We start from the raw sequence: 23,418 nt of genomic DNA on the forward strand, positions 1-23,418 counted from the left end.
ATTCTCAGGGTCATGTTTTGAACTAAAATGTAATTTTTCCTTGTAATTGGTGGTTTTATCCTCACTGACATCACAATCGAAGCTCTGCAGTGCTTAATAGAGACACAGCGGCTCTTCCTATGGAAGTTGCAGTTTCTTATAGTATTTTGGTTGCTTATTAACAGTTTAACGTTAGCTTTTGTCGGCCGGATATAATTAACCTGTAACTTACCTTTGAACTCTATCGTACGATAAGGGGGACCCCTTGGGAATATGGGGTACACCACTGGGAGATTTATGCCGCGAAACAAATGTAACCTTCGATGTTTGCATGCTATGAAAGGCAAGTCATCGTTGCCAATCCACTGGAACTTGACATATGCGCCAATGCCTTTACAAACTGTTTCCATGAATTCTAGATGTCATAGTAATGCAATAATGATAAAATTGCTCTAATATTTATGTATATATATTACAAATAGATATGGTAAATGCACTTACTTCCATGGTTTTGTGTAAGTCTTATCCCAAGTTTGGAGGGTAAACAGAAACCAATTGGCAACAGTGATAAAAAAATAGTAAAGCAAAACTGATGAAATCAGGAATCTGGTTACTTTTACAACAACAAATATTTTCAAATGAATTATCATGAATATGTAATAAATTTATGCAATTAATAACCTTATTCTGGTGTTTAATAATTATTTAAATGTAATCTAGCACACCAATATAGGGAAAATGTTTTATTGTACTGATTACAACTAGGCTACAATCTTGTGTTATATCAATAAACATTGCATATAGTATATGCAAATATTGAGGGCTGGGAAGGACGTGGCTGCAAGTGTAGAACCGAATTGCACTCACAACCATACCACGCCATATTGGATTTAAAAACTGCCTTGAATACATATTTTATGAAGACTTCACATGCTTATTTTACTTCTTATGGTGGCTTCATATGTATCATTTTGTTGACGAAGCTTCAGTCTTTTGAATGGTATGCGCAAATATTCAATTGTATTGTTGTTTCACCAATTAAATATCTAGTGAAAAAGTGGTCTTTTTTCCTATCAATGGTCGCACGCTGATGTTTTACCCTACCAAATGGCCACTTGGCCGACACCTCTACCGTAGCGCGACCACCTTTCCAGAAATCATAAATTATGGCCTTAATTTGTGACTTGGGAGAAAATCTTAATTTGAGAGGAAAGTAGAGGTCTCAAGGTGTTGCTTCGATGGATGCTGGCTCTTGACTAACATCTATCCTGGGTTACAGAACGTGTTTAAGTACTCTTTCGGGAAGGTGGGTCTGCTATGGTAGAGGCCAGGTGGCCATTTGGTATTTTACCCTAGCGGCCATCTCTCCCGGAACGCAGCCACTTCCCAAAAAAGCGCTTGAATGATGCCATTATTTCATAATTTAGGAGAAAACACATGAGGGGAATATAAAGGTCATGCTGTGTTGCCTAGATTGGCCACAATTCTTGACTGATGCTCATGGCAACAACTTCAAGTACTTTGTCAGGAAGGTGGCCACGTTATGGGAGAGGTGGCTGCTATGTCGCCGCTCAGTCATTTACCCTAAAGAACAACTCCGCATAAGGCACTGTAGGCATTACTTAAGGCTCATTGTAACGCCCCTTCAGCCTGTAGCCGCCAGCCATTTCGTTCCTTTGACTGTACCTCCATTAATATTCTCCTCCATTTTACTTTCCACCTTTTCCTACGTTATTCGTAGTGCAGCTGCAAAGTTTTTCTCCGGTTACGCCTTCAAAACCTTTCTGTTCTCAATTTCCTCTCTCAGCACCGAATGACCCCGTAGGTTCCAGCACTTGGGGTTTGGCCTACATTATATATTTCATTCCAATCTCTTTTGTCAGCTGTATCTAAGAAAATAGCTTCATGCAGTGAGCTTTGCTATATATGTACATTCTTGTAGGAATTTGTACAGTAGAAAATATAAAATTGATTTTAGAAACGACTTGATGTGTAAAAGAAGAAATTGATTGTACGTAACATGAACATCCAAAGCTAATGACATCCGCATTTCAGGGCACCTGACATCGCCAACAGACCTGAACTTGGTGGTGGCGAGGAACAACCGCGTAGAGCTCCATTTGGTGACCCCAGAAGGCCTGCGTCCCCTGAAAGAGCTGACTATTTACGGGAAGATATCATGTATGCATTTATTCACACCACAGGTGAGTTGCTGACAGTTATGGAGGGCAGTGTTTTCTGACTGAGTCTTTGACTTTATATAGGTTTGTTTTTAAGGGTAGTTTCTTGAATATTAAATATGAACTACAGTATTATTATGAGGGTATATGTAGCGTTAATGTGTTAAGAGTTGTACTGTAAGTCCATTTTGTTTGTAGTACAGTATTAAAAACAAGCGTGAATAATCAATGTGTCTTGGATATTTGGTAAGTTGTAGCTGTTATCGTGCAGACCAGGTTTATAACATTACGTCTAAGCCAGCAGATTTCTTGAATGATTTTAGAGTAGTCAGTGACAACAAAACAATAGTGTTACTGATTATTACATTTGTTCCGATACGTAATACAAACCCTCGGTCCTTTAACAATAGGAAGGTAACTAGCGCAGCTGGGACGGTCGTAAGCTTCGAACAAGGGGAGAACGGTAGTTAACTGCTTGTCCGATCGTGCGCGCGACCCGGCGCGCCCGAGAGTGAAGAATCACTTTTGCTTTCGGTCCGCGGGTGTGAAGGACGTGTTCGTCATCGCTCTCTGCCCGCTTCATCGTCGTATGCTTTGTTTATATTGTGTTTTCTACTAATGTTTTGGGTTTGACTTGAAAATGAAACTGTAAGTACACTGTTTTCATTTTCATTACTTAATTATGAATCAACATGGAGCTATCGCCGTAGAGACGGCGATTTCCGCTCTTTTCATGAATTGAACCCTTGAATTATGTCTCGGTGCCGAGGGCGGGCGCACTCGCGCCGAGTCATGTATTTTGGGCGAAAGTGTGTAATTGAAAGATGTAAGTACTCTTTTTCATTATATTTTTGCCCTGTGCGTTCGTTGCCGAGAGCTTGATTGCGCTCGGCAAGAGCCTCTTATTTTGTATGAATAGAATGCAATGAAAGTGGATTCGCATGCAGTTTTTCTTTTCATTTTCATTTATTAATTGCATCAAATTTAATTTGTTCCGATACGTAATACAAACCCTCGGTCCTTTAACAATAGGAAGTAGCTAGCGGCAGCTGGAACGGTCGTAAGCTTCAACGAACAAGGGAGAACGGTAGTTAACTGCTTGTCCGATCGTCGCGCGCCGCGCGACTGGGAGGTAAACAAACCACTTTTTGCTTTCGGCCGCGGGTGTGAAGGACGTGTTCGTCATCGCTCTCTGCCCGCTTCATCGTCGTATGCTTTGTTTATATTGTGTTTTCTACTAATGGTTTGTTTGACTTGAAAATGAAACTGTAAGTACACTGTTTTCATTTTCATTACTTAATTATGAACCCTTGAATTATGTCTCGGTGCCGAGGGCGGGCGGGCGCGCTCGCGAGTCATGTATTTGGGCGAAGGGTGTAATTGAAAAATGTAAGTACTTTTTTCATTATATTTTTGCCCTGTGCGTTCGTTACCGAGAGTGTGACTGCGCTCGGCACGAACTTTTAATTTGTATAATAGAATGCAATGAAAGTGGGATTCGCAATTGCAATATTCTTTTCATTTTTTTCATTTATTGATTGCATGAAATTTTAATCTGGATCAATTTCGTTCTTACCCGGGAATTGATCCTTACGATTTTTATGTGAAATGAAATCGCAAGTGCAGTATCTGTTTCATTTTCATATATATTTTATGATAGCATCATATTACTAGATCAAGTTTCCGTTCTTACCCTGAATTGATCTTTTTCTCCTTTAAGTTTCTATGAAGTGAATCGCAAGGGCCAGTTATTCTGTTTCATTTTCATATTACTTTTCACTGCTGTGTTTCGGGGGTGGGGGGTGGGGGAAGCGAAGGTCTGCCGGGAATTCGTCGGAAGCTCTCCGCGACTCCCTTGGTAGCCGATTCTTCGTCTTCCTTCCTGCCCCCCGCTCAGCTTCTTCATTGTATTTTGTATTTGGGGTCTTCCTTGCGTTCGGGGTGGGGCATGTCTTCCCCCCGTGCGTGAGGGAACCCCTCTTACTAATCTATCTATGTTACCGCAGGTGCTACATCCGTGGGAGACGACCTTGGATGTAGATGTAGATCCTCACGGAGGTTTTGTACTCTTGTCGGGGGCGAGAGTGCTCCCGAAACGAGCCCTGTGTAACGTGTATGCATTCGTCAGAGGCGCAGAGGGTTGCTGTACGACCACCAAGAAGTCATCGGAAAGTCCAGTGACTCCTTTGGTAACGGACGTCCAGTTGTACTCGGGGTCTTCCGTCCGCTCTGGGTGGGGGTTCTCTCCCCCCAGCGCGAGGAAGCCCCTCTAACTAACCCGACTGTTGCTTCCGCAGGTTTGCCATCAGCGAGGACGACCTGGAACAGGTGTGGGAGTCGCTGGACTGCAGGGGTTGATTCAGCGGTTGGCGGGGTCGGCAGTGGTCACTCATGATACGGTAAACCACTACAACAACCACAATCTCGACACCAGCATATGAGATGTCACCGCACCTGGTGTACACACCACATGTCATGTCGGTAACACCCACGGCTATAATCCAGAACCAATTCCTGCCGTGCCAATCAGGACGGTGCCCACCCCGCACCTGGGTTCTTTGTATTGCCGACCCCGGACTGCCGCTGCCCAAAGAGTACCCCCCTGGACCTGCCGCCAGTGCCGAGGATGACGGTAGCTGCCGACAGGACGCCTGTCTCTCCTGTGGTACCTGCCGTGCCTGCCGTACCTGTTGCTGTCCAGCCGATCATTTATTTCTTTCAGATCAGGTGCCTGCTGCGTCATTCACTTTCAGATGTTCCTGCTGTTCCTGGACCTGTTCCTGTTGTTCCTGCTGTTGGTGATGCTGTCACAGTCTCAGGTCTTTCCGGACAGGTGCAGTCGGGCCCTGTTGCTTCGGCAACTGCCCCGGCTCCCTCCTGGATGGAAGACCTGACGTCTGTCCTGCGGAGCCTGGCGAAGAAGAAGAGGAGGAGAATAGGTGTCGTCGTCGTCTTCGTCGTCTTCTTCGTCGTCCGCTGCCTCTCCTTCCCCTTCGACTTCTAAGGCCAAACAGCCGAAGAAGAAGAAGGTTGCCTCCTTCCCCCCTAAGAAGACTCCTTCGGGATCTTCAAGGCCCCGGCTCGCTCAGGCGAGCTGGGGAGCTCTTCTGCTGGTCCTCCTGTTCCTTCGGGAACGGGGCCCGTCGCTTCTTCTGCAAAGAAGAAGTCGACGGGGACCAGAGGGCACCAGCCTCGGCTGGTGCGTCCTCACCTGGTGCTAGCGGGTCTGCCGCTAAACCAGGTTTCCGTCTCGGCCGCTTCTCGTTCGCGAGAAGCACCGAGTGGACGCTCTTCCAAGAAGACCGTCCAGCCAAAGTTTTGACGCCCGAGCTCGCTCACCGTCAAGACAGCGGCGCGGAGCAGAAGACTGGCGAGAGTCGTGCACACGACTCTCGCCAGGCCAGTGGACGCTCTCGCAGCGATCAACTGGCTGCTCGGGCTAACGTGACGGTCGCTGACCAGCCACGGGTTGAGGCGAGGAAGGAGTCCCCGCGGCCGCCGGTACCAGCCACGGCTGGTACCAGCGACTCGACGCGCCGAGAGGACGCTGGCCGGTCTCGACGCGACACAGAGCCTAGCAGGTCACCCGTCCGCCGCTCCCGATGGGACCGGGACGGGGCGGAGACGGTGACCAGCGGCAGCTCGCCTGACGCTAGAGATCGGTTTCTCGACGTTCTCAGCCGAGCCAATCGCCCCAGGCGAGCGGTAAGGCTAGGCTGCTGCTCGACCGTCACGCGGGTTGACGATCAGCAGCAGCCCTCCACGCACGCTGGTCCTGCCAGCGAGCGAGGGGGGAGCGTCAGGTCTGCCTCTCCCATAACGGGTTGAGGCGAGGAAGGGGTCCCCGCGGCCGTCGGTACCAGCCACGGCTGGTACCTAGCGCTCGACGCGCCGAGAGGACGCTCGCCGGTCTCACCGTGACAGCGAGCCTAGCATGGTCACCTGACGCCGCTCCCATCGGGACCGGGCGGAGACGGTAACCAGCAACAGCTCGCCTGACGCTAGAGATCAGCGTCGACGTTCTCAGCCAAGCCTCTCGCCTCAGGCGAGCGGCAAGGCTAGGCATGCTGCTCGATCGCCACCGCGGGTTGACGATCAGCAGCAGCCCTCCAAGCACGCTGGTCCTGCCAGCGAGCTAGGGGGGAGCGTCAGGTCTGCCTCTCCTGTACCTTCAACCTCCTCGGGCTACGCCGGGAGGAGCGAGGTACCTATGAGTGATCGCGAGAGGTGCGCCGCTCGCGACCCCGCTATGACGCCGTATGGACCAGCCAGGCACGGTTCTAGGACCGACCAGGACATACGCGCAATTAGCTGGAGGCGACCGTCAGGGGTCTGCCGCTCTTCCTCCTTCTGAAGGAGGAGTATCTAGGGATCTGTTCTTGTTGGAGGGACTGGACGGTCCTACTCCGCAAGACGCGGTTACTCCCGAGATACAGAGGAATTTGCAGAAGTCATTAAGCTGATTCGTCAGCATAATGACCCTGCGGAAGGATTGCCGCTCCCACCAGCAGAGCCCACGTCTCTGCTCGAGTCGTTTTGGGGCCACCCGAGAGGGAACCCAACCGACGGTGGGTCTGCCGCGATCGGAGCTTGCCGATTCTGTCTCGAACCAGTGTCTCGTCTCCGGACAAGAAGGCTCTCTCAGTTCTGGCCGTCGATCAAGCTACTTCCACCTCCTCTACTGCGACAGCGGCGTTTTCTACGTGTCTTCGGACACCGTATTTAAATACTCCTTCGGTTCCTCCTGAGAGGTTTCGACCTCGACGAGGACTGGAATGAGTCGGAGGACGGTATCGGCTCTCTCCTGTCAGGTGTCGATCAGCCCCACCCAGACGACGTCACAGTGGCGGCAGACCCTTACCTACAGTGAGAGTTCGTAACCCTCCGCGGGGAAAACGTTTTTCTCCTAACGATACGTTTTTCCCCAGACTCTGAGAGGCATCGCCGCAAGGCGATGGCTGCTCCCTACTCTTCTCCAACTGCTAGTTCCACTGGAAGGCGAGCGAGTATCCAATTCCTTCCCCATTCCCTCTCTCCTTACGGCTACGAGGGAAAGGGGAAGGATCCTACAGAGATTTCTTTGTAGGATCCACGTTCGGGACTGCGCTACCGGGGGACCTTCGGGTCCTACCTGACGTAAGCCCCGGTCGTTGAGGAGGAATCCTGCTCCATTCTCGATTTCTACGGGAATCGAGAGGGACCACCAGCCGATATCGTTTGACGAATTCGGTGGGTGGGGGTTTCGCAGACTGCTTAGAATTCTACGGAATTTCTAGCGCATTCAGTGTGTTCGAGGTTTTTTACGATCTTCAAACACTTACGCGAGACCACGTCACCCAAAGTGAGCGAGACGAGAATCCCGATATGTTACACGATAATCGGGAACCTCGCCTATGCTCGAATTCCTGGAATTTCTAGCATTGTGAAGAAGACTGCTGCTGAAAGAAACTATCTCACAGTAGGCGACCAACCTGGAATAGAGGATCGGACGGGAATATCCAGTTTGGCTTGAACTATCGTCTTAGTATTCTGTTCACCATTGAAGCTTTTCCTTCGAGGAAGACTTCTCCTTCACTCTCTTTGATAGAGAACGAAGGTGGTCGATCTCCAATCCTTATTTTGTTTTCTTGAAGGAAAGAATTTAGGATGGAGATCGTTGTTCAGAATCCTACAAATATACTACGTATATTAACCTCGCGACCTGATTCTGCTAAGCAGTTGACTTGTCGAGGGGTAGGCGCATATCCTAGTTATTCTACGGATTGCGACTTAGACGAGAAGTATTCTAATTGAACTGCAACTCGGGTTTGCCTGCAACCTCCCAGGAGTTTTCAGTTTCAATTTTATATACTTATGGTTTTGTCACGACAACACCATTTCAACTTTATATTTACCGAAATTCGTTTCGCCTAAATATAATTGCCCGCACTATCTTTTATGCTCGGTAGTTCTAGCCGAACGCATTCCTTCGTGGAATAATGGATTACCTGGCAACTCAGGATGACGAGTCAGCAGGCTCAACCACTGCGTATTGAACTGCCTCATAGGCAAGCTCAGTATCAGCTGGGCCTCCGAGATTCACGGTCATGTATGTCTCTCTCTCCCCTGCTTGATTGACTACCGAACCGTATCTCTGCCTAACAATCATGGACTTAGGTCTCTGATTAAGCGGGGATTCTCGCAAATAAAGGAAAAGATGTAATGAAGGAACCATCTACTGCGGTGACGCTAGATTCCATCGCCTTCGACATTGCGAGAATTTTCAACAGAGATATCTCTTGGACTCTTTCATCTTTCTGTTTACCGCACGGTAAACAGAAGTCTGTACAAGTCTCCCGCTGCATCGCACTGCGATAATGCCGAATGATTTTGCAGACATCTGAGTTTGTCTTCAAAATATCTCTTATTCGTAGGTGTACAATTGTTCATTGTTCAACCCGAATTACAAGATGTGTCAGAAGACATCGCCTTACTCTCCGACCTGACCTGAGCTCTACCTCCAAAAATGTTCAGCCCATGAGAAGCAGTTCTTCAGGCGGCTTTCACCTGTGTTTTCATTACTGAAGAACGCCCGTTTCATTGCAACTACGACTTCTCACCGGACAGCAAATGAAATAGCGGGTAGCGTTTTCAGTCATTTGTAAGCACAGGTTTATGAATCTTGAGATCCTTCTCTCGATTCATATGTTAAGACGTAGGTTGCATTCAATATCTACCTTCGTCTTCAACGGTACATAGTGTTGTTCTCCTTAGCTGAGATTCAACAAACATGAGATGTTTTACCTTCAGGGACCCGGTCTCTAGAAGGCAATTGACTTTCGCCTGTTGGGTACATGCCTTAAGAGAATCATCACCTCGCTGTCCGGCAGTGGTGACAAACAAATACATCATTGTTTGGTCTCTCGGCATAACCCTTTAAGGCGAAGGTCACGTGACTTACTCGGATGCTTTGACAACTTGCCTCCTACTGAACGCAGTCAGTCGGCAGCTGTCAGAGGCGCCCGAGTCAGATTACGAATTAACGCTGTTGACTTAGTTCGGTTGTTACACAGCAACCATTACTTCGTTTTAATAGCTTGTCACAGTACCCATACCATTGACACCCACCATGGAGTGTCGGTGTCCTATCCACTACCGAGAACTTCGCTGCATGGGGATAGGAGGATGCGAGAGACTTCGTTGCTAACGGACAGACCAGTATGGGATACTGGACATCACCGAAGTAGAGAAGAGGGATAGGTCATGCGACTGTTTCCTTCTTTTCCTCTGAGGAACTGCATGACTTCTCCGCAAGTCTAAAGGCACCCAGGGATGGGATCCGGTGACGCTCGATTTCGTACCCGAACTTCGTAGCGAAGATCAGAACCCTTCGGTCCCTGACGATTGGTTCGAGTCGTTCACAATCCCCTCCCTAATGGACTTCACCGCCTTCGATGCGAAGGAGATGCTGCCTTGTCCACAAGAACTTCTCCTTGGCGCAGGTACTGAAGGCAGGGGTCTGGTCCAACCAGACCACATGCCCTTCCTTCTACCTTCGGGATATTGCCCACAGGTCCTTGGATCTTTTTCCTTGGGACCCGTGGTGGCTGCTCAACACGTTGTGTAGCGAACCCAGACCCTCGCAGGCTGAACAGCATCGAGTCCTAGTGTGACCGTAAGAATGGATGGTGAATGAGAGTGTGACTGGCTCCTCTTCCCATCTTTTTCTTCCCCTCTACCTGTGGTTAGAGGGACACGGTCGTCACCACTGCTGGATAAGGACAAGATGCAGGTGAGCTACTCAACAGAGCCCCATCCTATCCCTTTCACTAGGGATAGGAGCGTATATCCACCACTTCCTCCAACAAGGGGGAGGAAGTGGATGCCAGCTTGAGACAACCCATACTTTATGTTGCCTCTTGCAAACAGGAACAAGTTCTTGCTTGCTGGTACGAAGAGTACGCTTGCCTCTCTCTTAGTACTCGCCCAGAGGTCTGACCATTGATCTGCGGTGCACACCCCGATCAATCGGACAGAGGCTTGGATCCCTCCTCGCTCTTACGACCAGGAGGCATTCCAGGGATGGACGAACACCAGTCTGTTCATCAAAAAGACTCAGATTCCTCCCACCAAGAAGTGAGTCTTCCTATTGTTAAAGGACCGAGGGTTTGTATTACGTATCGGAACAAATGACAATTTTGTCGAAAAATTGCATTTTTCCTAACTATACAAACCTGAGGTCCTTTAACATAAAGTCCCTCCTCATGCCACCCCTCACTCTGCGTATTTTGCATGGGCCAAAAGCAAAAGTGATTTGTTTACCTCCCAGTCGCGCGGCGCGCGACGATCGGGACAAGCAGTTAACTACCGTTCTTTCCCCCTTGTTCGAAGCTTACGACCGTTCCAGCTGCCGCTAGCTACTTCCTATTGTTAAAGGACCTCAGGTTTGTATAGTTAGGAAAAATGCAATTTTCGACAAATTGTCATTTTGGATCAATTTCCGCTCTTACCCGGGAATTAATCCTTACGATTTATTGCTGTGAAAGTGAAAATAGCAAGTGCAGTATTGTTCATTTTCATATATATTTATGATAGCATCATATTATTATGGATCAAGTTTCCGCTCTTACCGGGAATTGATTTTTCCCTCTTTAAGTTCTATGAAGTGAATCGCAAGTGCAGTATTCTGTTTCATTTTCATATTACTTTTCACTGCTGTGCGGGGGTAGGGGAAGCGAAGGTCTGCCAGGAAGTCGTCGGAAAGCTCTCCCGCGACTCCCTTGGTATCCGATTCTTCGTCTTCTTTCCTGCCCCCCCGCTCAGCTTCCTCTATTTTTGTTTTTGGGGTCTTCCTTCCGTTCGGAAGGGGTGGGGCATGTCTCACCCCCCCCCCGTGCGTGAGGGAACCCCTCTTACTAATCTGTCTGTGCTACCAGCAGGTGCTACAGCCGTGGGAGACGACCTTGGACAGGTATGGACCACTGCGGCTGCAGGGCGTGCCTAGCATCACGATCCGCTGCAGAGTCTAGCGAGGTCTGGGCGGTGACCTTGGAGTTGGTCTCCACTACAACCTTCACGGCCGCTTATGCTGCTCCCCCCGCTGGAGGTACATCCCCCATGCTGGTCAGTGACGCCGTTCTGCCGCTTCAGGGCCGGTCGCCGCCGTACCGAGGAGGGGGTATGCCGCCGCCGCCTGTGTTTTCTTCGTGTTGGCCTGCCCCAGACTTCCGCTGTTCCAGCAGCTCGCCCCCCCTGGACCGGCCGCCAGTACCACGCTGGCTGCCGATGATTCTACGACCGGCGATGGCTGGGCCTGCCGTACCTGTCGCTGATGTGGTTCCCGCTACTGGCTTGGCTGTCCCTTCTGTGTTTACCGCTGCCGCTGTTCATGCCGCTCCTGAGCTGGTTGCTGTTTCCTGTCGCTCCTGGTTCCTGCGCCTGTCCATGCTGGTCCTGCCCATGGTGTGTCTTCCCCAGTCCCAGGTCCTTCCGGACAGGTGCAGTCGGGCCGTGTTGCTTCGGCAATAGGCCCGACTCCGGCCTGGATGGAGGACCGACGACTGTCCTGCGTGAGCTGACGAAGAAGAGGAAGGTGTCATCTTCGTCTGTTGCTGCCTCTTCCCCTTCGACTTCTAGGCCATAAGCCGAAGAAGAAGGCTGCCTCCCCCCCCTAAGAAGTCTCCTTCGGGAACTTCTAAGGGCCCGTCCCACCTCGGTGGGACGGGGGGTCCTTCTGCTGGTCCTCCTGCTCCTTCGGGAGCGGGGCCCGTCTCCCCTTCCGTAAGGAAGAGATAGACGGGGACCAGAGGAGTATCGGTTAGCTCTGGTACTTCCTCGCCTGGTGCTAGCTGGCGATGGCCGCTACGCCAGGTTCCGGCTCGGTCTCTCGTTCGCGGGGAGATCCCGATGTACGCTCTCCCTCGGGAGACCGGACCGTTGCAGCCAAAGTTTCGGCGCCAGAGTTCGCTCGGCGCCAAGACCACGGCACGGGTAGCAAGGAACTGGCGAGAACCGGCCTCAGGTGGAACTCTCGCCAGGCCAGCGGCCGCTCTCGGCAGCGACCAGCTGGTAACCGGGTTTTGTTCTTCCCCCTAAGAAGACTCCTTCGGAACTTCGAAGGGCTCGTCACATTCCGGTGTGACGGGGGGGTTCTTCTGCTGGTCCTCCTGTTCCTTCGGGAACGGGGCCGCGTCTCCCCTTCTGAGAAGAAGAAGAAGACGGGGACCAAGGGTGTGCTGGCTACCGCTGGTACACCCTCGCCTGTCTTGGCAGCTCTGCTGCTAAGCCAGGTACCGGCTCGGTTTCTCGTCCGCGAGAAGTTCGGAGTGTACGATCTCCTTAAGGGTGACCGTGCAGCCAAAGTTAAGACGCCTGAGTTCGCTCAGCGTCATGACCGAGGCACTGGCAGGCAGAATGACTGTCGAGAGCCGCTCAGGTGACTCTCGCCAGGCCAGCTGGCCGCCTCTCAGCAGCGAACCAGCCGGTACCTCGTGGGTGGACGTGACGGTCTCTGACGGCCACGGGTTGAGGCTGGAAGAGGTCCCCTCGACCGACGGTACCAGCCTCGGCTGGTACCAGCGGTTTGACGTGCCGCGAGGACGCTCACCGGTCTCACGGCGAAAGCGAGCTCTGCAGGTCACCTGACCGGCCGCTCCCCACACACCACCGGGCGGATACGGTGACCAGCAGCAGCTCGTCTGACGCACGGGACCGGGGTCGACGTGCTCAGTCGAGCCGCTCGCCACAGGTGAGCGGCACGGCCACGCCTGCAGATCGATCCCCACCGCGGGTTGGTGGATCGGGCTGCAGCCCCCCACGTTACGCCTGGTCCTGCCAGCGAGCGGGGGGGGTGGGGGGGGAGCGTCAGGTCTGTCTCTCCACTACCTTCAACTTCCTCGGGCTACACCGGGAAGAGCGAGGTAGCTAGGAGTGATCGTGAAATGGTGCGCCGCTCACGATCCCGTCACGACGCCGCACGTGCCACGTATGGTCTTAGGACCAACCAGGACGTACGCGCAAGTGATTGGAGGCGACCGTCAGGGGAGAGGGGTAGCGTCAGTTCTGTCTCTCGATACCTTCAACTTCCTCGGCATACGCCAGGAAGAGCGAGGCATATAGGAGTGATCGTGAGAGAGGCGCCGCTCACGATCCCGTCACGACGCCGCACGTGCCAGGTTGGTCTTAGGACCAACCAGGACGTACGCGCAAGTGATTGGAGGCAACCGTCAGGGATCTGTTGCTGGTCCTTCTTCTGAAGGAGGGGGGTACTGGGAGATGCTCTTGTTGGAGGGACTGGACGGTCCTACTCCTCAAGACGCTGTAACTTCCGAGATTCAGAGTAACTTTAGCCCAGGTTATTGCACTGATTCGTCAGCACAACGACCGGGGGAAGGATCGCCGCTCCCACACAGCAGCCCCATGTCTATGCTCGAGTTTCGTTTTGGGGCCCGAGAGGGAACCCAAACCGACGTGGGTATGCCGCGATCGGAGCTTACCGATTCTGTCTTGAACCAGAGTCTCTCGTCTCCGGACAAGAAGGCTCTCTCAGTTTCTGGCCGGTTGATCAAGCTACTTCCACCTCCTCTACTGCGACAGCGGCGTTTCTACGTGTCTTCGGACACCGTATTTAAATACTCCTTCGGTCCTCCTGAGAGGTTTCGACCTCGACGAGGACTGAATGAGTCGGAGGACGGTATCGGCTCTCTCCTGTCAGGTGTCGATCAGCCCCACCCAGACGACGTTCACAGTGGCGGCAGACCCTTACCTACAGTGAGAGTTCGTAACCCTCCTCGGGAAAAACGTTTTCTCTGACGATACGTTTTCCCAGACTCTGAGAGGCCATCGCCGCAAGGCGATGGCTGCTCCTACTCTTCTCCAACTGCTACGTTCCACTGGGAAGGCGAGCGAGTATCCAATTCCTCCCCCATTCCCTCTCTCCTTACGGCTACGAGGGAAAGGGGAAGGATCCTACAGAGATTTCTCTGTAGGATCCCACGTTGGGGACTGCGCTACCAGGGGGACCTTCGGGTCCTACCTGACGTAAGCCCCGGTCGTTGAGGAGGGATCCTGCCCCATTCTCGATTTCTACGGGAATCGAGAGGACCACCAGCCGATATCGTTTGACGAATTCGGTGGGGGTTTCGCAGACTGATTAGAAATTCTACGGAATTTCTAGCGCATTCAGAGTGTTTAGAGTTTCTTACGATCTCCAAACACTTAGGCGAGACCACGGTCCAAAGTGAGCAGACGAGAATCCCCGATATGTTACACGATAATCGGGAACCTCGCCTATGCTCGAATTCCTGGAATTTCTAGCATTAGGAAGAAGACTGCTGCTGAAAGAAGACTATCTCACAGTAGGCGACCAACCTGGAATAGAGAAGAACGGACGGGAATATCCAGTTTGGCTGGAACTATCGTCTTAGTATTTCTGTTCACCATTGAAGCTTTCTTTCGAGGAAGACTTCTCCTTCACTCTCTTTAATAGAGAACGAAGGTGGTCGATCTCCAATCCTTATTTTGTTTTCTTGAAGGAAAGAATTTAGGATGGAGATCGTTGTTCAGAATCCTACAAATATACTACGTATATTAACCTCGCGACATGATTCTGCTAAGCAGTTGAATGGTCCGAGGGGTAGGCGCATATCCTGGTTATTCTACGGATTGCGACTTAGACGAAAAGTATTCTAATTGAACTGCAACCCGGGTTGCCTGCAACCTCCCAGGAGTTTCCAGTTTCAATTTTATATACTTATGGTGTTGTCACAACAACACCATTTTAGCTTTTATATTTACCGAAATTCGTTTCGCTTAAATATAATTGCCTCGAGCATATCTTTTATGCTCGGTGGTTCTAGCCGAACGCATTCCTTCGTGGAAAGGATTACTTGGCAACTCAGGATGACGAGTCAGCGACAGCTACTGCGTATTGAATTGCCCGAGGCATTTCAGTATCAGCTGCCCGTTTGAGATAGACGGTTGTTTATGTCTTTCTCACCTGCTTTGATTGAATAACAACCGTATCTCTGCCAACAATCACGGACTTAAGTCTCTGATTAACGGGGATTCTCGCATACATGAATGACCATCTACTGCTGAGAAACGCTAGTATTCATCGTCTTCGGTATTGCGAGAATTTTAAACAGAGATATCTATTCGACTCTCATCTTTCTGTTTACCGCACGGTAACAGAATTCTGTAATAGTCTCTTGCTGCATCGTATCCGATAATGCGAATGATTTTTGCGGAATCTGAGTTTGTCCTCAAAATATCTTGTATTCGAGGGTGTACAATTGTTCATTGTTCACCCCGGATTAGCAGATGTATTGAAAGACATCGCCTACTCCCACACCTGCCAGCTCTACTTCCAAACGTTCAGCCCATGAGAAGCAGTTCTTCAAGCGGGCTCTCCCCTGTGTTTTCATTACTGAAGAACGCCCCGCTTTCATTGGCACAACGGACAGCAATGAAATGGCGGTTAGCGTTTTCAGTCATTTGTAAGCACAGGTTTAGAATCTTGAGATTCCTTCTCTCGATTCAGCTGGAAGACGTAGGTTGCATTCATTGCCTACCTTCGTCTTCAACGTCACATAGTGTTGTTTCTCCTTAAGCTGAGATTCAACGTCTATGAGATTTTCTTGCCATCAGGGACCTCGGTCTTTTGAAGGCAATTGACTTTCGCCTTTGAGCTATGCATTAACCCTTCTTTACCGGGTGGGTGAGCAGAATGTAAACATTGTGTTCGCTGCCGAACTGAATCTCTCGGTAGTGACTCGAGTTTGGAGGGGTGCCCATCGTAAATATTTGCCAAAAATACACTAATCAAGACAGGCTAATGAATTATCAGGTATTATTAGCACTATAATAACGCTATTATTCTGTTAGTTTTATCATCCTACAGGGAAAATAAATGATTTTATGAAAAAAATGTGAAAACTCAGTGTCCCTTGTACAAGGGACACTGGTGGTCGGTGAAAAACTACGGTCTTGAATAGAAATTCGGTCTTACAGAATGTTGATATTGCACCTGGAACATGCACATAAAGTATTATCAAAATAGAACAGTAAATAAGCACGTAATAACAAAAAAAAAGAGCAAAAACTAAAGCGAAAGCCCCGCCAATAAATATGGAAATCGCAAATTTTATAATATATCTTTCAAAAATTGGGCGATGTCATTTTCTACATTTTCTAAGATTAGTTTCATCACAGAAAACAACTTTAGGGGCATTAGGGGTATCTAAACTAATTTTTCAAGTTTCTTGTCCTCAGAAAAAAAATAGCTTTTTTGCTTTTTCTCTGGTTTGGTTTTTTATATATAAAGTTACTATAAGGCTTTATTTTCTACCTTCATTTATCTGGTGTTCATATCTTTTATTTGTAAAATGTAATAAGTGAATAAATAAATAAATACAGAAATAATGATGATACAACTGGTTTTTTACTGGGTAGAAGTTATTACATGTTTACGCTTGTCTGGTTTTGTGATTTTTTGTTGAGAACGCAGTTCATCTGTCACCTACAACACACTATAAGCAGTAATAATACTATTTTTTTGGGTTCATCATACGTCTGGCATCGTGTCATACTGTTTATTTTGCTCCAAACTCTTCAAACCGAAATTACAGAATGATTGGAAGTCCCTATCTGAAAAGAGGAAGTTTGGTGGTACTATGTGTTACCACCTTTATGCACCCGGTGCGGTATAGTAGACTTCAATGGTGGTACCCACCTACCTCCAAACAAACTTTCGGTAATGAAGAGGTTAGAGAATCATCGCCGCGCCGTCCGGCATCGGTGACTAACAAATATTTTATTTGTTTGGTCTCTCAGCATAACTCTTTAAAGGGCGAAGGTCACGTGACTTACCCGGATGCTTGGACAACTTGCCTCTACTGATTCCGAACCAGTCAGTCGCAGCTGTCAGGAGCGCCCGAGTCAGTTACGAACTATGCTGTGGACTTAGTTCGGTTGTTCCAGAGCAATCATTACTTCGTCTTAATAGCTTGTCAGTATGAGTACTGTACATAACCAAAGTCGAGAAGAGGGATAGGTCATACGACTATTCCCTTCTTTTCGTCTTAGGTAACTGCATGACTTCTCTTGAGAAGTCAAGCACAAAGGGATGGGGATTTGTGACGCTCGATTTCGTACCGATCTTCGTAGCGAAGACTCAGAACCCTTCGGTAACTGACGATTGGTTCGAGTCCTTCACAATACCCTCCCTAATGGACGTCACCGCCTCCGATACGAAGGCTATGCTGCTTTGTCCTGTGAAGGTGCGACGGAGCTGTCTGAAGAAACTCGACACCCAGGATGAGTGCGGACGCCTCTTCATCATTCTCATCGCGTTCCGCAAGAACTTCTCCGTGGCGCAGGTAATGAAGGCAGGCGCCTGGTCCAACCGGACCGCATGCACCTCCTTCTACCTTCAGGATATTGCCCACAGTTCCTTGGATCTTTTTCCTTGGGAACCTGGTGGTTGCTCAACACGTTGTGTAGTTAACCCAGACCCTCGCAGGCTGAACAGCATCGAGTCCTGGTGTGACCGTAAGAAAATGGATGAGGAATGAGAGTGTGACTGGCTCCTCTTCCATCTTTTTCTTCCCTCTACCTTTGGGTAGAGGGACACGGTCGTCACCCTGCTGGGTAAGGACGAGATGCAGAGTGAGCTACTGCAATAGAGCACCATCCTATCCCTTTCAGTAGGGATAGGAGTAAATATCCACCACTTCCTCCAACAAGGGGGAGGAAGTGGATGCCAAATTGAGACAAACCCATCATTTTATGATTGTCTCTTGCAAACAGGAACAAGTTCTTGCTTGCTGGTACGAAGAGATACGCTTGCCTCTCTCTTAGTACTTGGCCCAGAGGTCTGACCATTGATCCTGCGGTGCACACCCCGATCAATCGGACAGAGGTTTGGATCCCTCCCTTGCTCTTACGACCAGGGAGGCACTCCAGGGTTGGACGAACACCAGTCTGTTCACCAAAAAGACTCAGATTCCTCCCACCAAGAAGTGAGTCTTCCTATTGTTAAAGGACCGAGGGTTTGTATTACGTATCGGAACAAATGACAATTTGTCGAAAATTGCATTTTTCCTAACTATACAAACCTGAGGTCCTTTACATATAGTCCCACCTCATGCCACCCCTCACTCTGCAACTTTTTGCATGGGCCTAAAGCAAAAGTGATTCTTCACCTCTCGGGCGCGCGGGCGCGCGCACGATCGGACAAGCAGTTAACTACCGTTCTCCCCTTGTTCGAAGCTTACGACCGTCCCAGCTGCCGCTAGTTACCTTCCTATTGTTAAAGGACCTCAGGTTTGTATAGTTAGGAAAAATGCAATTTTCGACAAATTGTCATTTTGTACATGAACTTTCCTGTCAGATATATACTTAGCTATACGTCTCTGACGTCACGACAGAATTCAAAACTCGCGGCACACGCGACAGGTAGGTCAGGTGATCTACCTTACCCGCCGCTGGGTGGCGGCTGTAAGAACCAATCTCCCTTTCCAGCCAGAATTTTTCTGTCGCCGGTGACGACTACACCTGTGGTTGTTACCTCCTGACAGCTTTATTCATTTCTCGTTGCCGTGGATTTATTTGGACTGACTTTCGGTGAAGTACCTGATCTTGTTGGCTTGGCATACGCATTTGTGGATTGTTTTTGGATATTGATTTGGATTTTTCTTTGATTTCGAGATGTCTGAGTTAGAGGTTAAGAAATCTTCTATGTTTAGAGTGTGCTCTATGGATGAATGCAAGGTGAGACTACCGAAAGCTACGGTAGATCCTCACACAGTTTGCTTTAAATGTAGAGGGAAAGAATGTTCTTTTGTTAACCCGTGTAATGAGTGTGAGAAGTTGGATGAGGGTGAATGGAAGGCTCTTTCTTCCTACTTGAGGAAGTTAGGAGAAAGACAGGGTGAGAAAGGCTTCGTCTAGGAGTTCTAGTAAGTCTCGTATTAGCGAGGTAGAAGAAAATCCTGTTGTAGCATTAGAACCTTCTCCAGTTTCAGCTCCTGCGCCCTGCATCGAACCTAAGGATACGACTACGGAAGTGGCAACCATGAGAGCCACGATCCTTAGCATAGAAAAGAAGATTCGTTCGTTGCAAGGTAAGAGTAGTGAAGGTGAATTGTGCAGACACCCCAGTGCAGTGGAGGGTGCGTCTGATCGGCTCCTTAATGCTTCCAGGCCTAGACCTCTTCCAGACTCCCAGTCCCAGTAGGAGGAGGAAAGTCAAAAGCCGCAGGAAGGTTAGGGAGAACTCCCACCGATCAGGCGTCCCCTCGGTAGATCCTGATGCTCGTACCCAGGCTGCCCTTGTTCGCGCGAAGAAGGAGGTATTGCGCCAATGCTTCTCTTCTTCCTCACCTTCGCCTAGAAGAGGATGGAGCGCCTCGGATTCTTCGCGACCGCTGAAGAGAGCCTGGAAGGCGCTGGCTCCTTTCCTTCCAGCCCGGAAGTTTTTCCAGAAGAGCCGGAAGTAGAGATCAAGAAACCCAGGAGGGAGCAGGAGTTCTCGCCTCATAGTAGGCTTCGAGCATCTTCTCCGGTGGAGGATTTTGCAAGATCTCCAGCTCGAATTCTTGCTGGACTGCAAGCGCAGATTTCGGCGCTGGCGGGCTCTTTGGCAGGAGGAACGCGTCGGAAAGACGTCTCTCTCCCTGTCAAGAAAAGTCTAGGATTCCTTCGCCTGTGTTACCGTCTCAGTCAGAGTCGGTTCTCTCTCCTTTATCAGCGGATGGAAGGAGGCGCTCTTCCCTCGGCAGGCGCTTGTCGTCTTCCAGGCGTCAATCGCCCAAGAAGCTTTCTCCTGGTGACTACATCTCTCCAGTAGGAAGGGATCTAGCGCCTAGTAGGCGTTCGTCTAAAGACAGGCGTACAGCTCGCTTCTCGCGCATTTCCGAAGATCCTTCATTCTCCGGATAAGAGAGCCTACTCTTTGATGGATTCGTCAAGAGACAGGATCTCGCCTTTGTTAGGCGCCTTGAGCCTAGTAGGCGCTACTCCCCAAGTAGACGCTCTCCCGCTCCCAAGCGTGGTGCGGAGGATAGGCGCTTTTCTCCTGATAGGCGCGGCTCTCCTTTTAGCCGCTCGGTTCAGGACAGGCGTGTAGAGCCTGAAAGATATGCTCTTCTGGAGACTACCTTTTGAAGAGACACACAAGTCGGGAGCGAAGTTTGTGGAGCATGGTAGACGCCGGTCTCCTAGTAGGCGACCTTCCCAGGGCTTCGCTCTCCGTATGTAGGCTCCAAGAGCCTAGTAGGCGTTCGCCTCATGGTAGGCGCAGCTCGCCTGGCAGCCGCTCTCCTTTGAACAGGCGCATGGATCCTGAGAAGCGCCTAGAGCATAGTAGGCTCTCCTCTCCTAGCAGGCGCTCCCCTTTGGAAGCCCGGAATTCTAAGAGTAGGATTAAGGAGCAAAGAGCACGCACTCATCAGAGTAGGAAGGACTCATTCGAGAGGAGCTCTCCAGAAACTTTGGCTTCCCCTGATAGGCGCCAGTCTGCTACTAGACACTCTCTGGACAGGCGCATTTCTTTAGAGAAGGCTAACTGCCCTCGTAAAGAAGCGGAGGGTTCTTCAGTGGATGAAGTTGAACCTTCAGAAGAGGATTTGGTGAAGGACTCGTCAGTTTCGTCCTATAAGATCCTTACAGATCTCCTTCTTCAAGAGTTTGGAGACTCCCTTACTCCCGTCGCTCCTCCGTCTCCTCTCTCTTTATTCTCGACTTCGAAGAAGACGAAAGTTTCCTCTTGTGTGAGGATGAAGCCAACCATCTCAATGAAGAAGGCTTTGAGAGGTTTTGGTGATTGGCTGCTTTCTAAGGAAGAGCAAAGGGAAGACTGTTTCTCTTTCCCCTCCTTCCAAGCAATTACGGGCAGACTTGGATTTTGGTACGAGTCTGGAGAACCCCTAGGTCTGGGTCTTCCTTCATCGGCAGATGCGGACTTCTCTTCTGTGGTAGATGCAGCACGACGCTCGGCTCTTTTGTCTGCTAAGACTACCTGGGCTATGAACGAGCTTGACCACCTGCTGAAGGGAATGTTTTAGAGTCTTGGAAGTCTTCAACTTCCTTGACTGGTCTTTGGGGGTCTTGGCTCAGAAGACTCATAAACCCAGATGCTATTTCGCCAGAAGATCTCAACAGTGTTCTAACGTGCATTGACAAAGCAGTTAGAGAGGATCGAGCGAAATAGCCTCCCTATTTGGAGCAGGGATCCTTAAGAAGAGATCAGTCTTCGGCTCTTTTCTAACTAAGTCTGTTTTCGCATGCCCAAAGAGCCTCTCTCCTGTATTCGCAGCTCTCGCCTCTGCTATTTCCGAAGAAGATAATCCAGGACATCTCAGGATCTATCTCTGCGAAGGCGACTCAGGACATGCTCGCGCAGTCGGCACGGAAGCCTAGGACCTCCTTCCAGACGAAGACGAAGAAGGAGACTCCAGCTAGACAGGAGCCCTTTCGAGGGGGCCCCCCTTCTAGAGCCTCTACCTCGAGAGGTAATAGACCTTTCAAGAGAGGTAGATCCTTCTCACGCTCTGTCAGAGCTAAGAAGTAGGGAAGTAGTCCTCCAAACACCAGTAGGTGCCAGACTTCTAAGATTCTCGGAAGCCTGGGCAAAGAGAGGAGCGGACAACTGGTCCCTCTCGATTATAAGGAAAGGATATCTGATTCCTTTTACGGAAAGACCACCGTTGACAACGACTCCGAGGGAGTTGGTGGCCAGGTACAGGGATCCCATCATGAGCCTTGCTTTAACACAAGCAGTGGAACAAATGTTCGAGAAGAGGCTATAGAGCTAGTGAGCGAACCCTTGCTCAGCGGGCTTTTACAACCGCCTTTTTCTAGTTCCAAAAGCCTCAGGAGGAGGGAGACCGGTTCTGGATGTAAGCGCCCTGAATTTCTTTGTAGAAAAGAGGAAGTTCGCCATGGAGACGACATCCTCAGTGTTGGCGGCCCTTCGGCCAGGGGACTGGATGGTGTCCCTAGATCTTCAGGACGCTTACTTCCATGTGCCTATCCATCCTTCGTCGAGGAAATACCTCAGGTTCATGGTGGGAGGAAGGATATTCCAGTTCAGGGCTTTGTGCTTCGGCCTTTCAACAGCCCCGCCCAGGTCTTTACAGGCCTAATGAAAAATGTAGCAAGATGGCTACATTTGGAGGGAGTCAGTGTCCCTTTACTTGGACGACTGGCTGATCAGAGCCAAGTCGCAGAAAAGATGTTTGGAGGACCTACAAAAGACCCTTTTCATGGCAAGTTCTCTGGGACTTTTGGTGAACTTTCAAAAGTCTCAGTTGATCCCCAGTCAAGATCGTATCTATCTGGGGATTCGGATGGCTTCTCTGGATTTTCGGGCTTTCCGTCTCCAGAACGGATAGCCCGAGGGTCAGAGAAAGTCAAAGCCTTCCTAGAGAAAGAAGTATGCACAGCGAGGGAGTGGATGAGTTTTTGGGGGGAACACTCTCGTTGGAGCAATTCCTTTCTCTAGGAAGGTTGCACCTCAGACCTCTCCAGTTCTTTCTACATCGAAACTGGAGGTGTCGTTCGCAAAACCTAGAGTTCGCCTTCGAGATCTCAAGGGAAATCAAGAAGGACCTCTCTTGGTGGGCCAACCCTCTCAGGTTTGCAGAAGGGATGTCCCTTCACATTCCGAACCCCAACCAAGTGTTGTATTCCGACGCCTCGGAAACAGGTTGGGGAGCGACGCTCGGCTCAAGAGAAGTGTCAGGCACCTGGAACAAGGAACAGGTGACCTGGCACATCAACAAGAAGGAACTGATGGCTGTTTGGCTAGCTTTGAAAGCTTTTCGAGCCCCACGTCCTAGCTCAGCAGTACAGATCAACTCGGACAACACCACGGCCCTGGCTTACATCAGGAAGCAGGGGTGGGGGGGACTCACTCTTTCTCCCTGTACAGACAGCAAAAGAACTTCTGTTGTGGGCAGAGGAAAGGAAGATTTGTCTCCTTACCAGGTTCGTACAGGGAGAAAAGAACGTCAGAGCAGACCTCCTAAGCAGGAAAGATCAAGTCCTGCCTGCAGAGTGGACTCTTCACGAGGATGTTTGCCAGGACCTGTGGGAAGCTTTGGGGGGCAAGCCTCATATAGACCTCTTCGCCACAGCCAAGAATGCGAGGATAGCCAACTACTGCTCTCCGATATCGGGCAGTGTCGATAGACGCTTTTCTACTAGTTTGGAAGGGTCTAGACATGTATGCTTTTCCTCCATTCAAGATACTGGGAGAGAGACTAAAGAAATTTGCAGA

At 49.9% G+C, this 23,418-nt stretch overlaps 1 protein-coding gene and 1 pseudogene across 1 annotated transcript in view; one reads left to right on the top strand and one right to left on the bottom strand.

Annotated features, from left to right (window-relative positions):
* The window catches only part of LOC135204894 (DNA damage-binding protein 1-like), a 61,795-nt gene that overhangs the window by 15,658 nt on the left and 22,719 nt on the right, over positions 1–23,418 (bottom strand).
* LOC135204389 (DNA damage-binding protein 1-like) overlaps positions 1–23,418 on the top strand; it is a 38,496-nt pseudogene that overhangs the window by 1,707 nt on the left and 13,371 nt on the right.

This window comes from Macrobrachium nipponense, chromosome 47 (assembly GCF_015104395.2).
Source record: "Macrobrachium nipponense isolate FS-2020 chromosome 47, ASM1510439v2, whole genome shotgun sequence".
In the NCBI taxonomy this organism is placed as follows: Eukaryota; Metazoa; Arthropoda; class Malacostraca; order Decapoda; family Palaemonidae; genus Macrobrachium; species Macrobrachium nipponense.